This window comes from Erigeron canadensis, chromosome 3 (genome assembly GCF_010389155.1).
Source record: "Erigeron canadensis isolate Cc75 chromosome 3, C_canadensis_v1, whole genome shotgun sequence".
NCBI classification, from domain to species: Eukaryota; Viridiplantae; Streptophyta; class Magnoliopsida; order Asterales; family Asteraceae; genus Erigeron; species Erigeron canadensis.
Window position 1 is genome coordinate 21,157,385 of NC_057763.1, and position 23,542 is coordinate 21,180,926.

General features: G+C 32.8%; 2 long non-coding RNA genes across 5 annotated transcripts; one reads left to right on the forward strand and one right to left on the reverse strand.

Moving 5' to 3' along the window:
• The first annotated feature begins 5,152 nt into the window (after nucleotides 1-5,152).
• Nucleotides 5,153-6,705, forward strand: LOC122594365. Its single transcript, XR_006322976.1, has 2 exons — nucleotides 5,153-5,852; nucleotides 6,294-6,705. It is a non-coding gene; the product is annotated as an uncharacterized LOC122594365 (long non-coding RNA).
• Nucleotides 6,706-9,121: 2,416 nt separating this feature from the next.
• On the reverse strand, nucleotides 9,122-12,021 carry LOC122593268. 4 transcript variants are annotated; one of them, XR_006322812.1, is made up of 6 exons: nucleotides 11,843-12,021; nucleotides 11,217-11,309; nucleotides 10,094-10,167; nucleotides 9,681-9,856; nucleotides 9,293-9,586; nucleotides 9,122-9,192 (listed from the first exon to the last, which is right to left on the reverse strand). It is a non-coding gene; the product is annotated as an uncharacterized LOC122593268 (long non-coding RNA). The 4 variants fall into 4 exon arrangements; XR_006322810.1 differs by lacking the exon at nucleotides 11,217-11,309; XR_006322813.1 differs by lacking the exons at nucleotides 11,217-11,309; nucleotides 11,843-12,021 and adding an exon at nucleotides 10,341-10,408.
• Nucleotides 12,022-23,542: the final 11,521 nt, after the last annotated feature.

Sequence of the window (23,542 nt, forward strand, 5' to 3'; positions counted from 1 at the left end):
ATTAACGTTTATTTATTTGTTTGTCGAACACATGCTTCTAGCATCAAACTTCTAAATATGTAGAGAATGTGTGAAATTTGGTGTGGAAAAAAAAAATTTAATTAAAAAAAAGGGCTAAACAGTTAGATTTAACGGTTAGATGACCGTTGTCACCCTCTCTCTTTTATCGATAACGGGCATTATACCCGAAATATTGGAACCCGGCGAGAACACGTAAGACACAGAGTGGTGTTTCTGGATGATCACTCCGCCCACCCTCAATGAACTTTATAGAGCATGCATCTTTTATACATACAATTTTAGTTTTATGTTTAGCTACTAAATAGATAAGTGAACTATGTCAATTTGATATGATAAATACTGACGCATTATATTTGTTACTATATTTTTGTGTTAAACCAAAAATTTGTACAAGTTTTTTGTTTAGAGAATATTTCTAACCAAATTTTCAATATTTTGGTTTTTGCTGTATTAATCTTAGGATATATGCCAGACTAGTAAATGAGTAGTAGTAAATGAGTTGTAAATTCGACAGAGACATTTAAACGGATTAGTTGTATTAATAAAAGACTACATTGGGTCAACAATTTGTAAAAGTTTTTTTTTTTTTTTTAAAGGTGAATTTCGTTGAAAACTTCGTGTCGCGATTCGATAGTGAGAGGTCTAGCATACGTTGTCTTAACCAGATCCGCGCTAGAGAGCTCCCTCGAAGTAGAAATACCTATTTCAAATACCCGATAGGGGGAAAACCCCTACTAATCCGCCCGAAGGCACGACGATTAATAGGGGTAAACCCTGCCCTATCAGACTTGAAGCTGGGTAAACCAAGCCAAGCCCTCATAAAGGGACTTCCTTATGTCCTCCCAAGGCTTGAACTCAAGACTTCATGAACGGGGGATGGTCTTTCAACCATTGAGCTAATTATGTAAATAATTTTTGAAACTAAATGATAAAGAAATCTCTATAGTGATAAGGTCTTAGATTTGGGGAGTACAGTACTGAAGGGGTTTTCTAGTATACTAGTCTAGACCATTTGTTGTTTATTTTTGATGGAAATTCTTTTAAAATTGGGAACCTATCGGCCTTTTAAGATTTTCAATACCCATACATGTTAAAAACTGTAAATAATATCCAGAATCATAAAAAGGACCCAATCTAAATCCTCTCATTCGTTTTCACTATTTTATGATAATAGAGATCAAAAGTTTGATTTTAATTTCCAGTAAAATGATTACGAAGTGAAAACCGGTGATTCAACTTTGTTGGTGAGGTTTTTCTTATGTTTTATAGTTTATCGGTAATTGGCATAATTTTTCAAACAATTTTATAAGTTTAGCCGTTAAAGTTTCGGATAGGGTCTAATTTGTGTAATTTCATTTATCTCTATATTGTACTAGATTTTAGACCCGTGTCCGACACTGGACACGGGGTTTACGATATTATCAATATTAGATATTCATACATTTAATTCATAAAAACTTATAATTTTGAAAATATACGGTTCTAAGTGTTATACTTTGCAAGTTGTAGTACAATAACCACATGTTCATCATTGTCATTATTAGCTGATATATATTGATGGGATTGTTTGTCGTTGTCAATCCACAAGGCAAATGCTATAATAATTTCTCTATTATATAATTTTTTGAAACCAATTGAACTCATAATGTGATATTATTATGAAAGATTATTAAGAATTAAAATATAAACATACTTGTGATCCTGTACTTGACATTTAAGTATATGTGTTTGATCATGATACGACCCATAACATGAATATGTTTATTTTCAATCACTCTCCTATGATAATTAGATAACAATTAGGATTGTTTTCATATTGTTTGATAACAATTAAGACTTTTGATTTGAGTGACAATTGTAACTTTAAATAATTAAATATAAATACTTTTTGTAACGTTTTTAAAAAATTTAAGAAAAAAAATTCTCAAATTGATGGCTAAAAATAAATATAAACTTAATATTTAGGGTTAAAAAGTGTAAATTATTGATGAAATACAAAAAATTGTAAATTAATGAGACTTTTTTTACAAAATAATATAAATACCAATATAATAATATATTTGGATAATGATTATTAGGATTTTTAGTATATAGTTAATCTAAATGATGACATAAGCGAGAGTCAATTTGATAAAATTGAGCGATTTGATTGGTTAATAAGTTATTAGTTCAACTGTCTTATAGTATATATTAAGATTAAGATTAAGATTAAGATTAAGATTGTGAACTCTAGCATTTTACTAGGGATTTTTACTTAAATAAAGTTTAATTGCAAGTTAAAAACAAAAAATACCGTCGTATACGTACCCAACTTATACAAAAGTGTTTAATAATACACACAAGAAAAAAGACAAGTATGAATAAGGGAGGAAAAAAGAAGGGCGATTAATCAGTAGACCCAAATCCCATGACAAAATGATTACATTGAGATCTCTCATCTTAAAATCGAAAGATTCAAACACAATAATTCTTTGGCGAGTGAATAAAGTCAAAAGTTCACTCCAACATGCTCCTGCTCCTCTTTGGGAGAAGAAAAAGAAACACACTACCAATCAATATCAAAAACAGAACGAATATTTCAAAAAAATAATAATAAGGTTATACAAATAAAACAACCTTGATATTTTTTGGTGAGCCCAAACTTATTGTACTATTACTCTTATGTGTATTTGAGAATGTCGAGTATATGCATGCGGGTGCGGCGTTAATTCATGATACATAAATGTATAACTATGGAGAATTGGGAAAAATTGCTAAACTTTTCAAATCAAAACATGTTTAACTAACTTTATTTTACATTGAGATGTATGAAAAACACATAATACCTATATAGAATGTCGTGCATATGAATTATTATGATAACTTGACACACTACGTGTGTTGTTATCTTTTTTTTTGTTGTGGTATAAAATAAGGGTATCTCATTGGTGCATTTGATCACAAAATGTTTTTGAAAGATATGTAATCTTTCAAAGTAATTGAAATTCGGAGGAATGAAATTTGACATAATGTTTTTTATTTTTGAAAATTTCAAGTAAAATAAGGAATAAAATTTCTTCATCTATCCTCAAGTAATGAAGATTCCATCAAGTGATAGAATGTTTATATTCCTACGAAATGAGATTTTTTCTTTTCTAAACAACCAAACACACTCAAAAATAAAATTCAATTATATCAAATTCTGTAAACTAAATATAACCATAGTGTTCATATAATATTATAATGGGACAAAAATGAAATTTTTTTTATTGATATCATCAAACAACTTTTATGATATGTAAACTTATAAACATACGTAAATTTTGTGTAAATTTATGTAAGCCGAATACAATTTATTTTATTTGAAAATACATGTGGTAAATACAAAAAAATTAAGAATAGTTATTTAAAAAGAAGAAAAGTACTAAAAAAGAAAAGGAAAAGAACCAAAGCTCAATGTCCAATGCCACCAAGTCACCAAATATGCTTTTTTATTTCTTTGGTTATATAACATTTTAGAAAATAAAAATTTTAATTTGATTGGAACTAATAATTGATGTAATAAAGGTTTGAATTTTGAAAGTTAACGACAATAGGTACAAATTTCATTAGACCAAATCGTCTTTATTAAAAAATCATTGTCGATATCTTTGACTTATATACTCATTAAGCGTAAATACAATGCAAGTTGCAAAGCAAAACTACTTGTGAACCCGATTATAGTTTCATAAGTAATGACTTGTCATGGTATCACCTTTAATCGTCACAAAATGTTAACATCTTTGGAAACAACACAAGAAAATAATGTGAAAATTTGCTTATATTGATCACATTATTGCGCGTGTTGATCTTAAAAACAAAAACTAAATTGAGTTCAAAAGAATAAACTTGAATTAATATTTTAATATATTAATAACTCAAATAACTAGAACAGACATTTTTTATAAAATTAATCTCGCCAAATAATATTATTATTCAAATTTACTAATTAAAAGAGGTATACCGTATACATATGATAGCGATTCTGGATATTGAAGATGACAAATCATGTGTGCATGCTATCAGTCGTATCTCCTTCTTGGGATTAGGAGGATATCAAAACAAAGTAGATGGTGATATGCCATACAAAACCACTTTTTTAAAATACATACATAGATTATTTCGATTTCACATATAACATTTGTAAATTATATTCTTTGTCGTTTCATTGTTTGTACCCTAAAGTCTAATTAAGGCTTTTTTTTTAATGACGAATTCTATTAATCCAAAAAATACACAATTGTTTGAATATGCAAATGAACAGAAATTACATGAAATTAAAAATTTTGCAACCCCCCATTCAACCTCGAGTTTAGGTACCCAATTTTAACCCATAAAATCCAATGGACTGAACGTCTTTAAAATTTGTACTCTATAGGATATTACGTAAACCCAATAAAAAGTATGTGGTGGAACTTGAGATTGAGAAGTTTATGTTAAAATTTTGGTGTTAGCAAAATATTCTTAGAAATGGAGACAAAGGGTTTTCATATTATGGGTTTTCTCTTAAATTTGAGTTGGGTATATGAAAAGAAATGCCGCTGAACCCAAATTTATCGGTAAAAAAAAAAAACTCAATAATTCTAACAAACGGCGAGTATTGTTAAATTAAAAACTCTTTTGAGAGTTGACCCCAACAGCGTTAAAGAATAGATTTCTAACAAGTCTTAAGTAGGCTATAAATAAACCGAACGAACACAAACATAAATGAACAAATGTTCACGAACATAAACGAACGAACGTTCACAAACAAATTATTGAACGTTCATAAACATAAATGAACGAACGACAGCTTTGTTTATCTTCGTTAATATAACTAAACAAACATATTTTTGTGTTCATATTCTTACGTTTAACAAAACCTACAGACACGAATGAATTTTTTGCTAAACGCTTAATGAACTGTAACACCCCAAGTTTTTAAGGTAAAGCAATTAACCCATTTTTATAGTTTTGACATTAAATTAATTTTTTAGTATTTCATTTTTGGTTATGGGTTAATTTAGTTAGAACTTTAATGGATAGTAGATATTTTACCCACAAATGTTGAAAGGGGTCGTGGCATCTCAAGAAAGTGTCAGGCACCCACCTCTTTTCCTTAGTCATCCTTCACTACATCTTCTATCTTCTTCTTCTACCTTCTTCATCCATTGTTTTAATCAAATCTCATCCCTAATTCAATTAAAGAGTTCTTCCAATATCAAAGAATAATAATCTTTCTTTATCTTAGAAATTAAAAGTGAAGGTTTGGTGTGTGTGGGGTGGCTGAAAATTACAAGAAGAAAAGGTGGAGGAGGAGAAATTTCCACTTAAAGTCTTGGAATTTGTTCTTGAATCCTTAAGCTATTAAACCCTTAACCTAGTTTTGTGTTATATTGAAAATTAGGGTTCTTGGTGCCCAAATTTGGGGGTTTTGCTATAAATTGAGATTTTGTATAAAATTTCCCCAAATTCTAGTTTATTATAGTTTGTTATTGAGTTGCTTAATGTATTTAACTATAAATATGTGTGTTGACATGAAAGTATTGATTTTGAGAAAGTGATAATTATCACTAGTTAAATTATTTGGTGATGAAAGTAATGATGTTGATGATGAATGGAATTGAATAAACAAATTTTGAATGAAAAAGCAACTCAATGACAAAGTTAGATGATTATGGGTTGAGAATGCTAGTGAAATGTTAGAATGACTAAGTTGAGTTAGTCGAGATTGCGAATATTAGCTTATATGCATATTATGATGTGATTATAGGTTGAAAGCTTGTATTTGTGCATTGCCATTATATTGAGTTGTTGTTCGAGTCGCGGAGGAGGTGAGTATATTTGCATACCTTTATGTATATGTTGGGTTGATTTTCCATATGATGATGGATTTCATGTATGAAAAATCGATTTGGCGTTAAAGCCCATGTGGGGCAATATGATTAATGGGGCCTAAGAATCCCTTGTGTATGAGGCCTAAGAACCTCTTATTATGTGATTTATGGGGTGTAAGAATCCCTTGTGTATGAGGCCTAAGAACCTCATACGAATGAGGCCTAAGAATCCCAAATATGTGATATTGTTGTGTTGATTTGCTTATAAGGATCCATGTATAGCGTTAAAGTACAAATGTGAGTATGTAAGTATGGCACGACGGTGTCATAAGTTACATATAATAGTCCTTTGTGCGTTGCCCTCCTTCGTGTTCATAAATGTATGCAAGTATATTCACTAAGAATTCGCTTACCCTTTAGATGTTTACCATTTTATAGGTGGTTCCGAAAGAAGGAATTAAAATCTTATTGATTGGAAGTTGGATAGAAGAAAGTTGCTTTTGAAAGATTTGAAAGTTTTGCTATTCTTAGAAGAATGGAGTTTTGGTAGATACTTAGATATCCCTCCTCATTATGGCTCTTGACACACTTGGATATTTGGTAATCTTGTTCTTGACTCTTGGTACATATCCACAAATTATTGTCATGGTTTGGTCTTTTGATTTTAAAAACAAGTATGGTTATTTTGTATAAACGTTAACTTAGGTAAATGACCCGTATGGGTGTGTAAATGATGTTTGGTCAAATAGGTACTTGAGTTATGTTTTAAATTATGTCATGTAATGGTTTGTAATCAGCTTTGATGTGTTATAGAATTTTGTATTGGAGTTTGAAAAAGGTTGTATGTTGATTTTGGTGTCAAAATGCTTTTACTAGCCCACTTTGACGACTTATGTTTTAAAATGGGTCAAGCCTCGATGAAAGTTAATATTTTCGTTTGAAAGTAGACATCTTTAGCTTCAAATCGGTATAAGATATGTCTAGTTTTGAAAAAGGGAAAGTCGTTAAAAAGGGTGGTCAAAAACTGAGTTTAAGCGCAAGAAAAGCGGAATTTTTGCACTGGTGTCAGATCATCCGCAGATTGTGCACATCGTCTGCAGTTTTTGACTCATCATCCGCCAAAATTTGTTTTCGATAAATCATCTTTAAATTTTGTCGAGGCTTCGTTAGAGCTTTCCGTGACTTGAAACTTCTACCGTAACCTCAAATTAACATATTATGAAGATTGTATTTGCTACTTTTCAAAAATAACAACTTTGGTTTTTGGGTGAAAATTTAACCGAAATTTTTCTAAGTATAAAAAAAAAATAAAAAAAAATTTGTCTTATATTTTGGGTCGAGTCGTTTCATGAACTGTCCAGTTCATTTACACGAGTAGTCCCAAGTAGAGAAAATGTATATTGGTGGAACATTACACTAGATCCCAGCCTTGTGTTAAATCTTAATAGCAAGTTGAATGATGTTAATAAGTGGTCAATAGACTCAGGTGTGCACCATGGCACATCGGAAAATGATTACAAGGCACCAACACAGTTCTTTTCGTCAAATTATGGTTACTCAGAAGCCCCCTAATTGTTCCATCGATACTTATAGTAGTTTTGACCAGTAAACCTATGAAGATTTTCACTATATAACTAGGTGAAACTCGTGCGTTGCACCGGGCTATATAGTTGTCTACGTGATTCATAGTAAATGGAATGCAACAAAAACAAACATATTTGATCCAACTTACATAAGATACACTACGCATGCATTGTAATTTCTGCTTGTATTTTTTGTGATGCATGTTATATTTATGTATCCATACGCTCAGTTGACCTTCAACATCTCTATCTAAATGTCAGATGGATTTTTTAATCTAAAAGATACATCCTCTTTCAAAAAGTAAATGCTGTTAAGTTTCAAGTGCCGCCATCATTCAAAAATATATACCTACACACCGTATCTAGTAACCTGCATTGCCTATAACCTTTTAATTTGGAAAAAAGGCAAAAAAGAGGACAAAGTCATCAATATCTATTGCATATTGCACTATATTGACTTCAACATTACGAAACTTCATAACAATATTCAAGAAGCAAATTTAAAACCCAGGAGTTTTATTTTGTTCAAGCACATAAAACGATAGTGAAAAGCCTCAACAGAAAGCAAGTATCAAGTGTCAAAACTTAACATCACATTCGAGGCCATTAAAAACCAAAATCCAAGTTAAATGGAAAACAAATTGCATAATTTAATAAGCTAAGTACTTCAGGGCTGCTTACTACTCCTTTTTTACTACTTTTCATCACACTGGATAATTATGTGGACTATTCCCAGAGTCAGGATGGGGGCGCTTACCATGTGGACGCCGTGCTTACAGTGTCATCCATTACGGACATAGAATCCTAAGACAAAATGTAATAACAAAGTTATAATATGTATTAATAGCATATAAATCGTGCCATTTTTGTGTGTTGATTAATAAGAAGCTTATAAGTAGCACATTCAAACATGCAAAAAAAAAGACATTAGAACTGCATAAAGAGGGAGTAAACATTCTTTTTTACTCAATTGAAGTCATCTTCAAGTTCCCATTCTTAAATGTTATACCCACATTTCAAAAAAACGACCTTATTCGTGATCATGATCAGAGTTGCAATGACAACTACTTATTTATTGACCATGTCAAAAACTGTTAGGCCAATATCAGTTTGATTATAATAAAAAAAGAGATATGTTTGAAACTATCATAGCATTCTCGATGGGGGGATATTTAACTTTGGAGAATGTTAAAAGTAGTTTAGATTGACCAACTATAATAGTCGCCCATCTTATAAAGCTCTTTAATATTTGGTCCATTTTTTTTTCAAGGCATCAAGGTATAGCATGCATAAAAAATCAGCCAAGAAAGATGCTACAAATGATTTTCTAATAGATAATAATGATGTTGATCGATAATACTATTTAGATGATCATCAGCTTCAGACTCTACAAATAATTCACTTAAGATTTTAACTATATATAAACTATGATTATAAGCACAGTTATTCTTCGTCTATCTTATAAAGGCGATAATGATCAACTACATGTTATACTGGTCTGAAATCCTCATAGGTGGTTTCTAGTTAACACCTAAATACATAAGACATCCGTAAGTACACATATGCATATATCAGCTTGAGGTATCGACTTGAATTTATTTTTTTTATATGATATACACACACCATATATATGCATAACTATAGGATCACACTTAGAAGAAATAAATATAGGGAAAATAAACCATGCCTGAATTGCATTTAGATGTAATGTAGGTAGCATTCTGGGCCAGTATATATGTGTCGGCTTTAGCTTCCTAGAAGATAGAGTATAGACCAAAACTCAGCAATAGAATCCTAAAAAATAAATAATGGAACACTATTTATAACATTATCATGTTGGAAGAATGCTTATACCGTGTCAACATTAAAGCCTTCGTGAAAGCCACAATGGTCTGACTATCGTTGGTGAGAGCGGCGACGGTATAGTAATGAAATTCTCCGTTCCTATTATAAGCATTTATTAGGAACTCGAACAAATAAGATCTACCCACAATTTCATTGAGCTCATCGGGGATAATATCAGGATCATCTATATATCATTTCCTAAGATCATGTGTGCTCATCCCAATTAATGTTCCGACATGATTGTCAAATAACGTGAAGGATGTCGACCCGCTGTCATTCACAACCCGAATACAGACTTTGAACCTAATAGAATATGATTGCAAAACATTTTAGGTAGCTCGAATAGTAAGTGTTAGGTAATACAAAATATAATATCATAATATTTAGTGTAACATACTTTGGAATTAGTGATTTGGGGTTATCTCCACATTCTAGGCACCTTAATCCATTACCAGTGTTGCCCCCATTTTTCACCTGAATCACTTTCTTGTTGCAAGACTTGCAAGCAAAGTACCACCATGGTTTATCAACGTCAATACTGTCAATTATTGCGTATATAGCATATTGGCCATCCTAATAAACATGAAAAGCGACTAATTATAAGAAAACTTCACAATAATATTTCATAGGTACAAATTACAAAGATGAACAAAAGTCATATATTTTATCGTTTATGTCAAAGTTACAGCTTATTTGTTTATTGGAACACAACTTATAAGTTACAACTTATATGTTTATTCTGAATAATTGAAATGATATGATGAACTATCAACCATTTAGAATATTATTGCAGATAAATTGATTAGATACCTAAAAATCATGATCGTTTCATTTAGTAATTTACGTCGCGCATCTAAAGGCCATCTTGCTGGAAAAATGAAAACCTGAATATAATATTGAATAAAAAACTCAAATTTCATATTCAAACTATTATACTCCAAGAAAAATATAGATATGTCAAATATATGTTGAAAACAGATCGTACTTTTATATGTATACATGTATATATATATATATATATATGCAAAGAAGCAGAGTATCTCTATATAAATGGTACTTGCTGTTAATTGTCGGATTTTCATATTCTACTAATAAGACACCCAAATTCCATATTCAAACTACTATCCTTCAAAAAAAAAAAGGAAAAAAAAAAACCTTTACATTATGTACTCATATCAAGTCACAAATCACATTAATCCATAAACGATATGCAACAATGATGATGATGCTTTACGACTTCATAAGTGACAAACGCTATGGTCAGCCATACTGCCATAGTTTCAACAAAATGAATTTTGTACCGTTCTTACAATCACCATTAATCTCTATACATAGATATACATCGATCCTGTAAAAAAATTAAAATACATACATACAATATTGACATAATAAAATTTAATCTCTCGTCATCTTATACCAAATGAGATACAAATCTAATTCATCTTCATCAATCTTACTATTGAATTAACAACACCTACATTGAACCAAAATGTAATCCTGAAAAAATTACTTTAAAATGAATAAAAACATTAATCAAAATAAGGTTCATGAAAAATAAGATGTTATTAGGCATCCATGAATGCACTGAATTTTATTAAAGATCATTACTTTGACAACCTTTAGAATCAAACATCATTTAAAAATAAAATTCATGAAATGGGTTTTTCTAACTACAGCCCTTTAGGCTGTTTTTAACAATTAATTACTTCCTAACATAATTTATAATTTAACATAAATGCAGATTTCTTTAAATAACTAATGAGTCCGTTTCTTTTGTTACTTGTCAAAGTTAACATATATCATACGAAATATGCATCTGAACATATCACATGTCGTATGAATATATATATATAAACAATAAAAAACAAGCATGAAAAGTTACGAATGAATCATATACACAAACAAGTAAAGCTAACAATAACGGATGATTTACCAATAAACTAAGACAGGATTAAGATGTTTCTTTAAATGACACGTGGTGTAAAATCTGTATAGCTTCCGTATATCGTACGCGTATTAGCTAGGGCTAGTGTATATCAAAACAAAACATACTTTAATTGAAAAATATAAAAAAGAAGAGTTTTGAAGATACAATACACAAATATATGAATACAGAGATCATATAAAACAAACTGATGGAGAAAGTAAGTTTTATTTTGATAAATAAAAGGTATAGAAAAGTTTTGAGTTTTGATAAAAATAATTAGGAACAAAATGTTGACGAAGAATTATCATGTTTTGAGTTTTTGTGTAAGAATGAAACAAAACGGACTCATCATTTATTAATTTGGGGGAGTTTGCATTAAAATAAAATTATGTTTAGGAAGTAATTAATTGTTAAAAACAGCCTAAAGGGCTGTAGTTTAAAAATCCCAATCATTTAAATGAAAAATCACAAAAATGAGACAAATATATCTTGATGTAGATAGGTTCTCTTATCAATATAAAAATCAATGAACTTCTGTATTAAAAAAAATAGATTACAAATCCATAACTAAAAAAAAAAAAAAGAAACATTGAATTAAAATCTATGATGAAAAAAATGACTTATAAACATACCGTGATTTGTGATAGCAGTATGGAGTTTGTGGGATTATGTTGGTAATGTGAATGATAGCCATTTAAATCAAACACCCAAATCCTAAGTTTTAGGAATTTGATGATATTGTTATCGATTCAAACGCGTTTATATCCGTATATATTGCAAAAATGAAATTTGATTGTGTGAAAATATAATTGAAATAAATCTGAGATGATTCCCTTTCCTTATATCTATTGTGATTCGTAAATGTAGTATATCATTTGCGGTTTTCAAGAAAACAAACAAAAGTTATATTGGCTCAGGTGGTTATAAAGATTACTTCTTAATGTGGTGATCGCGGGTTCGATCCTAGCTACCAAAATTTTTTATTAAAAGATTATTAGTGGTTTATATATATTTAAGTGGACACTCCACATCATCGGATAAGTTGCCTATGTGGTTGCTGACGTGTCACTTGGATCGTTCTGGTGACGCCATGTAGGAAAATGCTGAGGTGGCGGGCTCAGAGAGTGTCGCGTGAGCACTTTCTGATAGCCTTTTATCTATACTATATTATAAAGTAGATTTTCCTTAAATTTTCAACATTGAACTTGAAATTTTCAATATTGATTTTAAGTACTTCTCCAAAATGTCTCTCCTATCTATTCTATATTTATCTAAAATAACTATAATACCCTTTCTCTCTTCTCAAATCTTAACCAATCATCTTTTTTCTCTCTTCTCCATAAATCATTTATTCCTCTAATTCATTCAAAATCTTTCATCTCAAAAACCGTACATCGATAAATTATAAAAATTGCATGGGTGTTCTTAAAATTTCATGTTCTTTCATTAGAGATGTCATTCGATATACTTTCGACAAATTTTTAAATCCGAGGGCGGAGACCGTACGGCTAAGGCATTTGACTATCATACTCTATGACATTTTAATTCCTATAACCTATCATACACTATGACCTAAGTATCACTACACCATCTCACCGTCACAACACGCGGATATTTGCTCTCGTATATATATATATATTATATATATATATATATATATAAGCTACATAGAGCACCCTATTGCATGTAACACCAAATAAAATTTAAAAAAAAAAAAAAAAAAACTGACAACACCCCTTAAAATTGGCATGCTCAGTGGCTCCACTCCGAGTTCAAATATTGATGGATGTAAACCCATGATCCTTGAGATGAAACCCCTTAGAGGAAAACACCGTAACAATTGGACCAGGAGTCCAATGGCACCTAATCACTTGCCTTCATGAACTAGATGGCTCGGTGTGGAGTCGCCATAACCATTTGATCAGCAAGTTAAGAGTAATATCAGTGAGCGAAGCAATACCAACAACCCCCACCCTTTCCTATGATACCAAATGGATCTTTATGTTTCAATCTTTCATATAAAAAGTATGGCTAATGGCGGCCTATTCCTATAACCTAACTATACTATTAAATTTGTTATGTTTTGATTTTAGTATCTGTAAATATAAAACATAAATATATATTTTGACTCTTACACTGTTTTCTTGAGTTATTTTTTAAAGGAAGGGGAAAGAAGAGAAGAGAGGTGGATGGGAGAGAAGGAGTGTATTTCCCTTCCTTTTAAATCATCCCAAAAGTGGAAGGTATAAATTGTAACCAAAATGTATTGAATTCTCCTTCCAACTCTTTTCCTTTCTCTTCTTCTCTTTAATAAAACTTAAGAACACAAATATTTTAAAAATCTTTCATATTCTCTTCATTTCTCTTTAGAAAAAAACTAAAGAACACAAGGTTAGGGGGTGTTTGGTATTGTGATTACAAAACAAAATCTGCGTTTTCAAAACAAATTATGCGTTTTCAAAACTGCGTTTTGAAAAAGCATGTAGGTATATGCTTCCCTAAAACTGCGTTTTCATAGCCAATAATCACTTTTTCATTCAAATATTTTTTAAAATTATTTGTGTTTTACAGACGTAATAATAAGTATGGTTCGAATACTAGGTATGTCATTAAACTGACAGTTATCACATAAAGTGTTGTCATTAGTTTGTAAGATATTTAATTGATGTTACTAGCGAATTTATCTGGGTTCAACCCGGGTGTTTTAATCAAAATTATAAAAATATCAAATATGCATGTAATTATTAATATATTATAAATCGATATGAAGATGATGAATTGAATAACATAATAATTATAAAAAAATAAAATTTTTTTTGTAATAAAAGAGTAGGAACTTTAAATAAGTATTTATTGAGCTATTTTTAATTAAAAGTATTAAAAATTATTTATAACATCATAATTAAAATAAAGACCCTTTAAAAAAAAATGTAGACTTGCCACATCATAATTTTTTTAAAAATACGTTTAAAAGACAATTGTCTTTTTAATTTAGTATAGAGAATAGAGATTAAATGATACTTTTTAAAAAAAAAGGCTTATGTGAAAGTTTTGTCATTAATTTGTAAGATATTTAATTAATGTTATTAAATGATATTTAAAAAAAAAAAAAAAGGCTTATGTGTTATATAAAAATCTAATGATAACATAAATAAATATATGATACTCTAACAGAAAAAAGTAAATGTTTTAGCATTATATTAACTAATCTTTTGAGTCTAGTAAAACCAAGTAATTTGTTGGGTTTTCTATGGATCTTATACAAATATTTGCTTTTGGACCCATAATTCAGTGGAAGTTAACCGATTGAATGTTAGGCCCAACTTTCAAAACTCAAACAACTCAGATAGTAAAACATAGTATCAAACAACGAAACATGAGCCCATGATGTAACATTGCAATATATTACTCTTAATTTGACTATATTTTGTTTACACCACTAAACTATTATTATATCATTGACAATGTATTAGGTTGTAAAACCATCCCCATCGGATATTAATTTCTTGTTCGGTCGGATGTAAAACTAAATATAAAAGTGTTTAATTGGTTTCAGCCAACCGACTGAGTCGGTTAACCGACTGTTGTTTGGGAACGAATATGAATACTACTCGTATATTATGTAGGGCTGAGTATGGATCGGTTTTGGCCCAAAACCAAAACCCAAACCGATTAATTCAGCTTTTCATTTTTTGAAACCGATGGATTTGGTTTTTCAACGGTTCGGTTTTTCAGTTTGGTTTTGGTTTGGTTTCGATTTTTTTTCGGTTTTTATCAATTCAGCTCATTACAATACTTCTACAAACTTATTTAAGTAAAGAGAAAATTTCATTACATACCCCTAAGGTATGTCATAATATTAAATTTCGCCCCTCTCGTTTTTTTTATCATTACATACCCCTATGGTGATTTTTCGTATCATTACATACCTCTCAGCCTAACGTCCGTTTGTGAGTTTCGTTATCAGGGTATTTTAGTCTATTTCACTATAAAAATAATTTCCACAGCAGTCTGTCTTCTTTCTTCCCAGCCCATTTCTTTCTATACAAATCTTCCCAAAACAATCTATATCAATATACATATACACAAGATCCATCAATTTATCTATGTCCCAAATCTATATCAATACACATACACATTATATCCATATACATATATATGTACCAGACCTCTTTCTAATCTCTGTCTTTCTCCTTTGTGACTGAACTCCGGGAAATCACCACCACCGATCGTTACCACCATCTGCAACATCCTTGGGTACAACGAAAACCCCATCCCAACGAAACCCACAACCAGCCACCACCACGCGCATACACCTACCCACCGGGAACCACCAACTCCCAACCAAAAACGAAGCAAAAGGAAGACAGGCAAACGAATCATCTGGATTTCATGTCCGGTTTAAGATGAAGAGGATAAAGATATAGAGAGATATAAATCTCATGGAAGTAACTCCGGTGATGGTGGTAAGTAACTCTTGGTCTTTTTATTTCTTCGCCCATGACTTCCCTCGATCTTTAGGTGGTTTGAGATGGATCACCGACGGATTTGACCGGTGGAGAAATTTGCAGGCGCATAGAGAGACAAAAATCTCCCCTACATAAGTGTTTATTTGATACGATATCTTATAACTTCAATTTGTATGATATCTAGCTATTGGGGATAAATTTCCTTTGTTCGGTTGGGTATAGTGGGCTGGGCCCACTGAAATTCTTCATTTTCTTGCGATTTGTTTGAGTGGCCGAACTGATCGTTGGTTTTTTTTATTTATTATTCTAATGATTATTTTATAATAAAAATAATATTTTAATGATTTTTAATGAATTTAATTTTATTTGGTGGATTATAAAGTTGAGTTTATTTATATAAAAATAAAGTTTGGTTGGGTTGTTAATGGGGAGGTGAAAATTAGTTTTAGTTGGATTGGGTAATATGTAAGAGAGAGAAATTAATATTTAAATGAATAGTATTGTTTGATTGGGTTGTGGATATGGATGGTCTTATAATAACAATGATGTGAGGTGGCGATCAAGTCAGAAAAAGGTATGATACAAAGGTTGGAGGCAACGAATTGGGATATGCATATTAGTTTTTGGGTATTTAAGAGATATAGCCATAGGAATATATTAGATTTTGGATTTTTGTATCTACTTTTTGGGTGTTTTAAGATTATTTTTTTTTTAAACTGATATATGATTTGAAAAGGCGTCTGGTATCCCGACCATTATTTTGGTAACCCGACCAGATTATTAATGACAGAGGGCCCGCTTTTTACTCTATCATATATATCATTATAGACATGGGGACCCACACTTTTTGGTTGGGATACCAAAAAGTGTGGTTGGGATACTAGGGGTGTTTGAAAATCTGGGACAAATATTGGGTTGTGAAAGAGATACGAGTAATAATGATGTTTTGGATATGAAGAAGGAGAAGGTAAGAAGGTGGGTGTTTTACAGAATAAAAGACTAAAATACCCTCATGTGAAATACACATGACAAGGCTACAGCTACCGGAGACTCACAAACGGACGTTAGGGTGAGAGATATGTAATGATACGAAAAATCACTACAAGGGTATGTAATGATTAAAAAAAACGAGAGAGACGAAACTTAATAATATGACATACCACATGGGTGTGTAATATAATTTTCTCTTAAGTAAAAGAACAATATGGAGTTGCATAGAAAGTAGGAGTTGTAGGTGATGAAGAAGTATAGAAGATGATTTCGATCTAAAATCTTTTTAACATCATACAGTTTTAATCAAAATACATAATCAACATCTTTATATATTAAGTATATTACTCGTAACTATATAAAATCTGAAATAGATGTAATGTTTTGCCTATTAGTTGCAGATTTAGAAGTCATGGCGGCTGAAATAGATGTGATCTTATTGGGTGTATTCTTATATTCGGAAGTTACAAGAATCACCCCTGAAATAACATTATATTATTTTTTTCTACACCTTAGTTTAAGACTCCCTCAACATGTCGACCAAACTATTGCACTCTGAATTTTTTTAAGACTTAGACCAATAATGTGCTCTAGTTTATCTAATCATACTTCATTATAATGAATGTAAATTTGGTGAAAAGCTTTGAGAGTATTATTATAAAACTTTCGGTTCGGTTTTCTTGGTCGGTTTTTACATATAAAACCAAACCGAACCATTAAAGTCGGTTTTTAGAAAAATTAAAACCGAAACCAATGGTTTCTTCTTTTGTTCGGTTTCTCGGTTCGGTTTTTCTCATTTTTTTCGGTTTTCAGTTTTCCGGTTCGGTTTTTCTCATTTTTTCGGTTTTCGGTTTTCCGGTTCGGTTTTTCTCACCCCTAATATTATGTCAAGTGGGAGCGCAGACCACATACGTATTTTCATGTTTCTTTTTTTTACATTAAATTTACATTTAAAGTATCATGTACGTATACTCTAGTTTAATTTATATTTTTCATTTTAATTAAGATAATAAATTAAAATATTTTACTTTATTAAATGATGGTGTATCCACCGTCACCCAGGATAAAGCCTCACCCTGAGAAGGCTAAGAGGTCACGCAGGGTATTACGCAGCCTGGGTTAAAGAAGATAAACATAAAAAAGATACGATCATATCACTTCCTTAAATATGGGAAATCGTTGCCAAAGATAAAAAACGCGTATGGAGACTTACCCTCCACGAAAAACCACTATAAAAGGGGGAAAACCCTAAATCATAGGGGAGGACTCTCATTACGAAAAAACCCTAAAAAACATATACTAGATCTCTGGAAAAACCCTAAGAGATCTAAACATATCCAAACCGGCGTACAAGGGAGAAAAACTCCTACCAACAGGGAATAGCCGTTCAATCCACCAAAACACCTCCAACCCCTTTGACCTAATCGGCTGTACAAACAATTGGAGCCATCCTCGGGACAACCGCTACTCATCGCCACAACCTACACCAGAAAAGGTTAAAATCCGGAAAATTTTTCTCAAAAAAAAAATCATAAAAGAACGTTCTGATTCCCTGTTTCGACACTCAAACCCCAGTAATGTATGCCAGCAGAGATTTTGGCAAAGCAAGTACGAAACGGAAAGATCCAGAGGACTCACAAATCCAATCAAGAGATCTATGTTTTCCCGCTTTGGGAGACAAAAAAGCCAACAAAGATCCATTAATAATACAAGCACAGATATTCGATATTTCGGTACAAAGAGTATATATTGATAATGGAAGCGAATGCGACATTATATATGAACACTGCTTCCTGCAATTACCAGAGGCGATAAAGGCAAGAATGACAAACCCCACAGGCCCACTCGCAGGATTTGCCGGAAACAGCGTGTGGCCCCTAGGGGAAATAGATCTTGATGTCACCCTGGGGAACCCTCCGTTTGCACAAACATAAACCCTAGATTTCACTGTAGTACGAGCACCCTTACCATACAACCTTCTCCTGGGAAGACCAACAATTCAACGAATGGAGATGGTACCTTCCACAGTCCATGCCATGGTATTGTTCCAACGAAATCAGGCGTGGGAATGATAAAATCAAGCTATGACCACACAAAGCAAATTAGCGTGGTCAAAAAGTCAAAGGAGGAACCAGAAGAAACGAAGATACCTAGCCTGAACGATCAAGCTCAAGACAATGACAAGGTACTCTTGAACCCAACCTTTCCTGATCAACTAATTACCATAGGGAAGGGGCTGCCAGAAAATTTCAAAAAGAAGTTACAAAAATTGTTACAACAAAACATCGATATATTCGCATGTGAATACACGGATATGACAGGGGTCCCTAGGGTACTCACCCTGGGGGAACAAACCTTTGTTACGGAGCACAGGCTGAATGAACGGAAAAGCATGGAACCCGTACGACAAAAGAAAAGAAGTCTATCAAACGATAGAGATGAGGCAGCATGTAAAGAAGTAGATGAGCTGGTAAAAGCATGAATCATAAAAGAAGCCACGCATCCTACGTGAATTGCAAATCCAGTAATGGTGAAAAAGGGAGACGGAGGCTGGAGAATGTGTGTAGATTTCACAGATATAAATAAGGCATGCCCAAAAGACTGTTACCCGTTACCAGAAATAGATTGGAAAGTCGAATCTTTAGCAGAACATAAATGGAAGTGTTTCCTCGATGCCTATAAAGGATATCATCAAATACAAATGGCTAAGGAGGATGAAGAAAAGACATCTTTTCATATACGCAAAAGAACATTCTTTAAAGAACATTCTTTCATACACGCAAAGGAACATTCTTTACACAAGGATGCCATTTGGATTAAAGAACTGTAACACCCGTCGTTTAAAAATATGGATTTCCAAAAATTTTCGCCCAACGGCGTCAAAGAAAGCGGAATAAAACTTTAAAGACGAAACCAACAAAATCTTTTTGGTTCATTCTTTAAATGGTGTTACTAGCCATATCATCAAAATAAGTTCAATTGGAAACCCATCGGTTGCCCAACATTAAACAACCGATCACAATATCAATTCAATACATAAACATCTTAACGTTCAACAAATGTCTAAAATAAGTATCCACTATGGGTAAACTACAGCCAACTTTAAGATCATCTACCCATGCCTCACATCTTCTCACATCTACCTGCTCACTAATGTTGGACCTGGGGGCACAACACATTTTAAAAGAGCAAGTGTTAGCTAAAGAATTAGCTAAGTAAGATAACATGTCATAAATAAAACATTTGTCCCTTTAAAACTTTATAAAAAAGTCATATAAATCATTAAGGCACAAGCCACATCATACAATACATCTCACATACATATCATCACATGAAACATCTTCATATAGGACGGGTCATCCTAAATGTGCCTACTCATCTTTTTGCATCTTCACATATAACATCTAATCATCTTTATAGTTGTGACATAAGTCACGCATCTCATATAACATATACATCTTTATAAATGTGACATAAGTCACACTCGACTAGATGAACAAACCTTACGGTTGTACATCAATGTCGTTTAGGAATGGCAAGCCAATCCCTGAGTAATCCGTATGTTCAAGACAAGTGGGGCGGGTCAGACCTCCCGTATTACTCTTCACATCTTTGACCATGTTGCAAGCAGCCACCCAAGCAACCACATCTACGCACCCGCCAGGCAAGGGCAAGTACGGGTTAAGCTTAACACTTTCACATCTAAATTACGAGCTCGATTTTCACATCTCATATAGTTTAGGTGTCCACGTTACCTAAACATCATCACATAATCATCTTTTACGTTTGGGCCCTTAAACGTGCATGTGTCATGGCAACTTAATAAGTCTAGTGAACTAGATGAACAAGCCATGTAATCATGCACATATCACATATCATCAACACATATCACATTTCAATTCATCTCAAAACATTACATATCATTTCATATCATATCATTACATCTCATATCATTGCATAACATCTCATAGCATATCATTACATCTCATATCATTGCATAACATCTCATAGCATATCATTACATATCATCTTTCATTGCATAACATAGTTCATCACATAACGTATTTCATAATAACTTAAAGCATTTCATATCATATCATAACATCACATATCTTTGGGGTAGCATTTCAGGCTTCAATATGCATATATATAGCCCATATCACCTCCCGTATAATCCCGATTAACCATAAGTAAACAGGATATCAATTGGGAAGTTATTATATGAAAACTATGTTTTTGTTGAACCCTCATCGTGTCAAAGTAGTGTATCTTACCTCGGAGAAGCACACAACAAATGATAACGTAAGTTACCGAGCTTTGTAAGTATTCCCGACTACCTATAATCATTAAACGACATAATGAGCTAATAAGTACCCACTAACCTATGATCATTACTCAAGTCTAAATACCTATAAACATGACTCATGACAATGCTTGATGCATCGGAGGTTCGTTTAATACTTAAGGCTTACATAACTCGACGAAACTCGACATTCACTCACTAAGTTAACCTTTCTGGAAACTTGACCTCATCATCATCTTTTAAAAGTATTACCAATATAAAGTAAACTCTCTCACGATTCTGTGGATAGCTTATTTGTCAAAAACGGAAAAACGGAGTTACGATTCAAAAGTTATGGCCATTTGAAAATTATGTCGCTATTGCGTCGCAATGAGCAAATTGCGTCGCAACTTAAGTTACTGTTTTTGGGTTGCGCCGCAACTAGCCCCGATTCTGCACAAACCTCATTGTTTAACCTCCAAAACTTAACCAAACACACCCCAAACGACCCTAAACCTTATGAACGACTTTTGCACCTCAAAATTCACTATTTTAAGACCATAATGATGCAATGAAAACATTGATTAACCCCTACTTTATTTGCATCACAATAACAAACATTTTAGGTTATCGAATCGATCAAAACACTCGTTTATGACATCAATTGATCCTCTAATGACCTGGATCAGTTATGGATCTGATATATGATTGAAATGATATAAAATCAATGTTATTATACCTCTACTACCTGTAGATTGCAAGAAGGATGCAAAAGACTTGATCAACACACCCGAAAATGTATGAAATCGCACAAGAATTGATCAAGAAGGGGATGGGGCGGCCTAGGGCTTGGAGAATGTTTTTTGGAACTGAATAATCAAAAGGATTAGGGTTTAATCACCCCTAAATCTGTTGGACACACTTCCCTAAGCTTGCACTTAGGCCCCTCAACTTTACATCTTCACATCTAAGGCTTAAATGACTTGACGGAAATACTTATTGACACATTTAACACATCTTGATCATCTTTGACACATTAAACACATTAACATATACATCATTAAGGCTTTAAAACCCTACACATAATGAAAATTAATCACACATAAACAATAAATCTCCTAAAGACTTAACGGACACGTTGTGTTGACTTAATGACTTAAGTCAACCGTTAAATAAAAGTTCGGGATGTTACAAGAACGCAGGAGCAGCCTACCAGCGACTCGTAGACAAAGCATTCCACAAGCAAATTGGGCGCAATCTAGAGGTCTACGTAGATGACATGGTCATGAAAAGCAGAACGGAGGAAGAACTACTCGTAGACATCCAAGAAACCTTCGACACACTACGGAAGATAAAAATGAAGCTCAACCCCAAAAAATGCTTTTTTGGAATGGAAGCTGGGAAGTTCCTAGGGTATTATATCTTAGATAAGGGAATCCAAGCAAACCCATCTAAGGTAAACAAGATACTTGAGTTACCAACTCCAAAGATAGTAAAAGAGGTGCAAAGCCTAAACGACAAACTCGCAGCATTAAGTCGTTTTCTCTCAAGAGGAGCGGATAGGCAACTGCCATTTTTCAAGACGCTAAAGAACTGCGGGGCAAAAAAGGGATTCGAATGGACAAAGGAAGCTGACGAAGCATTCGAACAAATGAAAAGGCACATAGCAGAACTCCCCACCTTGACATCCCCAAAGAAAGGAGAAACCTTATTCATATACCTCGCAGCCTCCGCAGAATGTGTTAGCGCGGTTCTACTAACAGAAAGGGACAGGAAACAAATGCCAATCTACTTTGTAAGCAGGATACTGCAAGGAGCAGAAGCAAACTACCTAGAGATGGAGAAACTTGTGTTAGCACTTGTTCATGCAGCAAGAAGACTAAGCAGGTACTTTCAAGGGCATCCAATTGTGGTGCTCTCAGACAAACCGCTGCGACAAAATTTAACAAAACCAGAAAAATCTGGAAGGATGGCAAAATGGGCAATCGAGCTAGGAGCATATGATATCGAGTATAGGGCAAGGCACTCAGTCAAAGGACAGATACTAGCAAACTTCATTACCGAACTAAAAGAAACAGGAAATTCAGTAACCCACTCCACTACACTCACAGTCACTGGAGAAGCAGATTCTGAAACCTGGGAATTATATACGGACGGGGCGTCAAGTTCAGAGGGCTGCGGGGCCGGAATACGTTTAGTAAGCCCAATCAAGCAAGAATACACATATGACCTAAGATTCGAGTTTGAAACAACGAACAATGAAGCAGAATACGAGGCACTGATAGCAGGATTGGACCTGGCCAAAGATATGAAAAACAGGAGCATCAAAGCATTCGTGGACTCCCAGCTGGTAGCCAAACAAGTAAAAGGAGAATACGAGGCCAAAGGAGAAATCATAAGGCTATACTTAGGAAAAACAAAGGATCTAATCGAGCAATTCTGAAAGCTTCGACATCGAGCACATACGAATAAATCAAAACAAAAAAGTCGATGCCCTAAGCAAGCTCGCCTCATTAACATTGGAGCACCTGGGAAAGAAAGATCCATATACGAGAAGCAGGTGCACGATTTTAAAGAAGAAGCAAAAAACT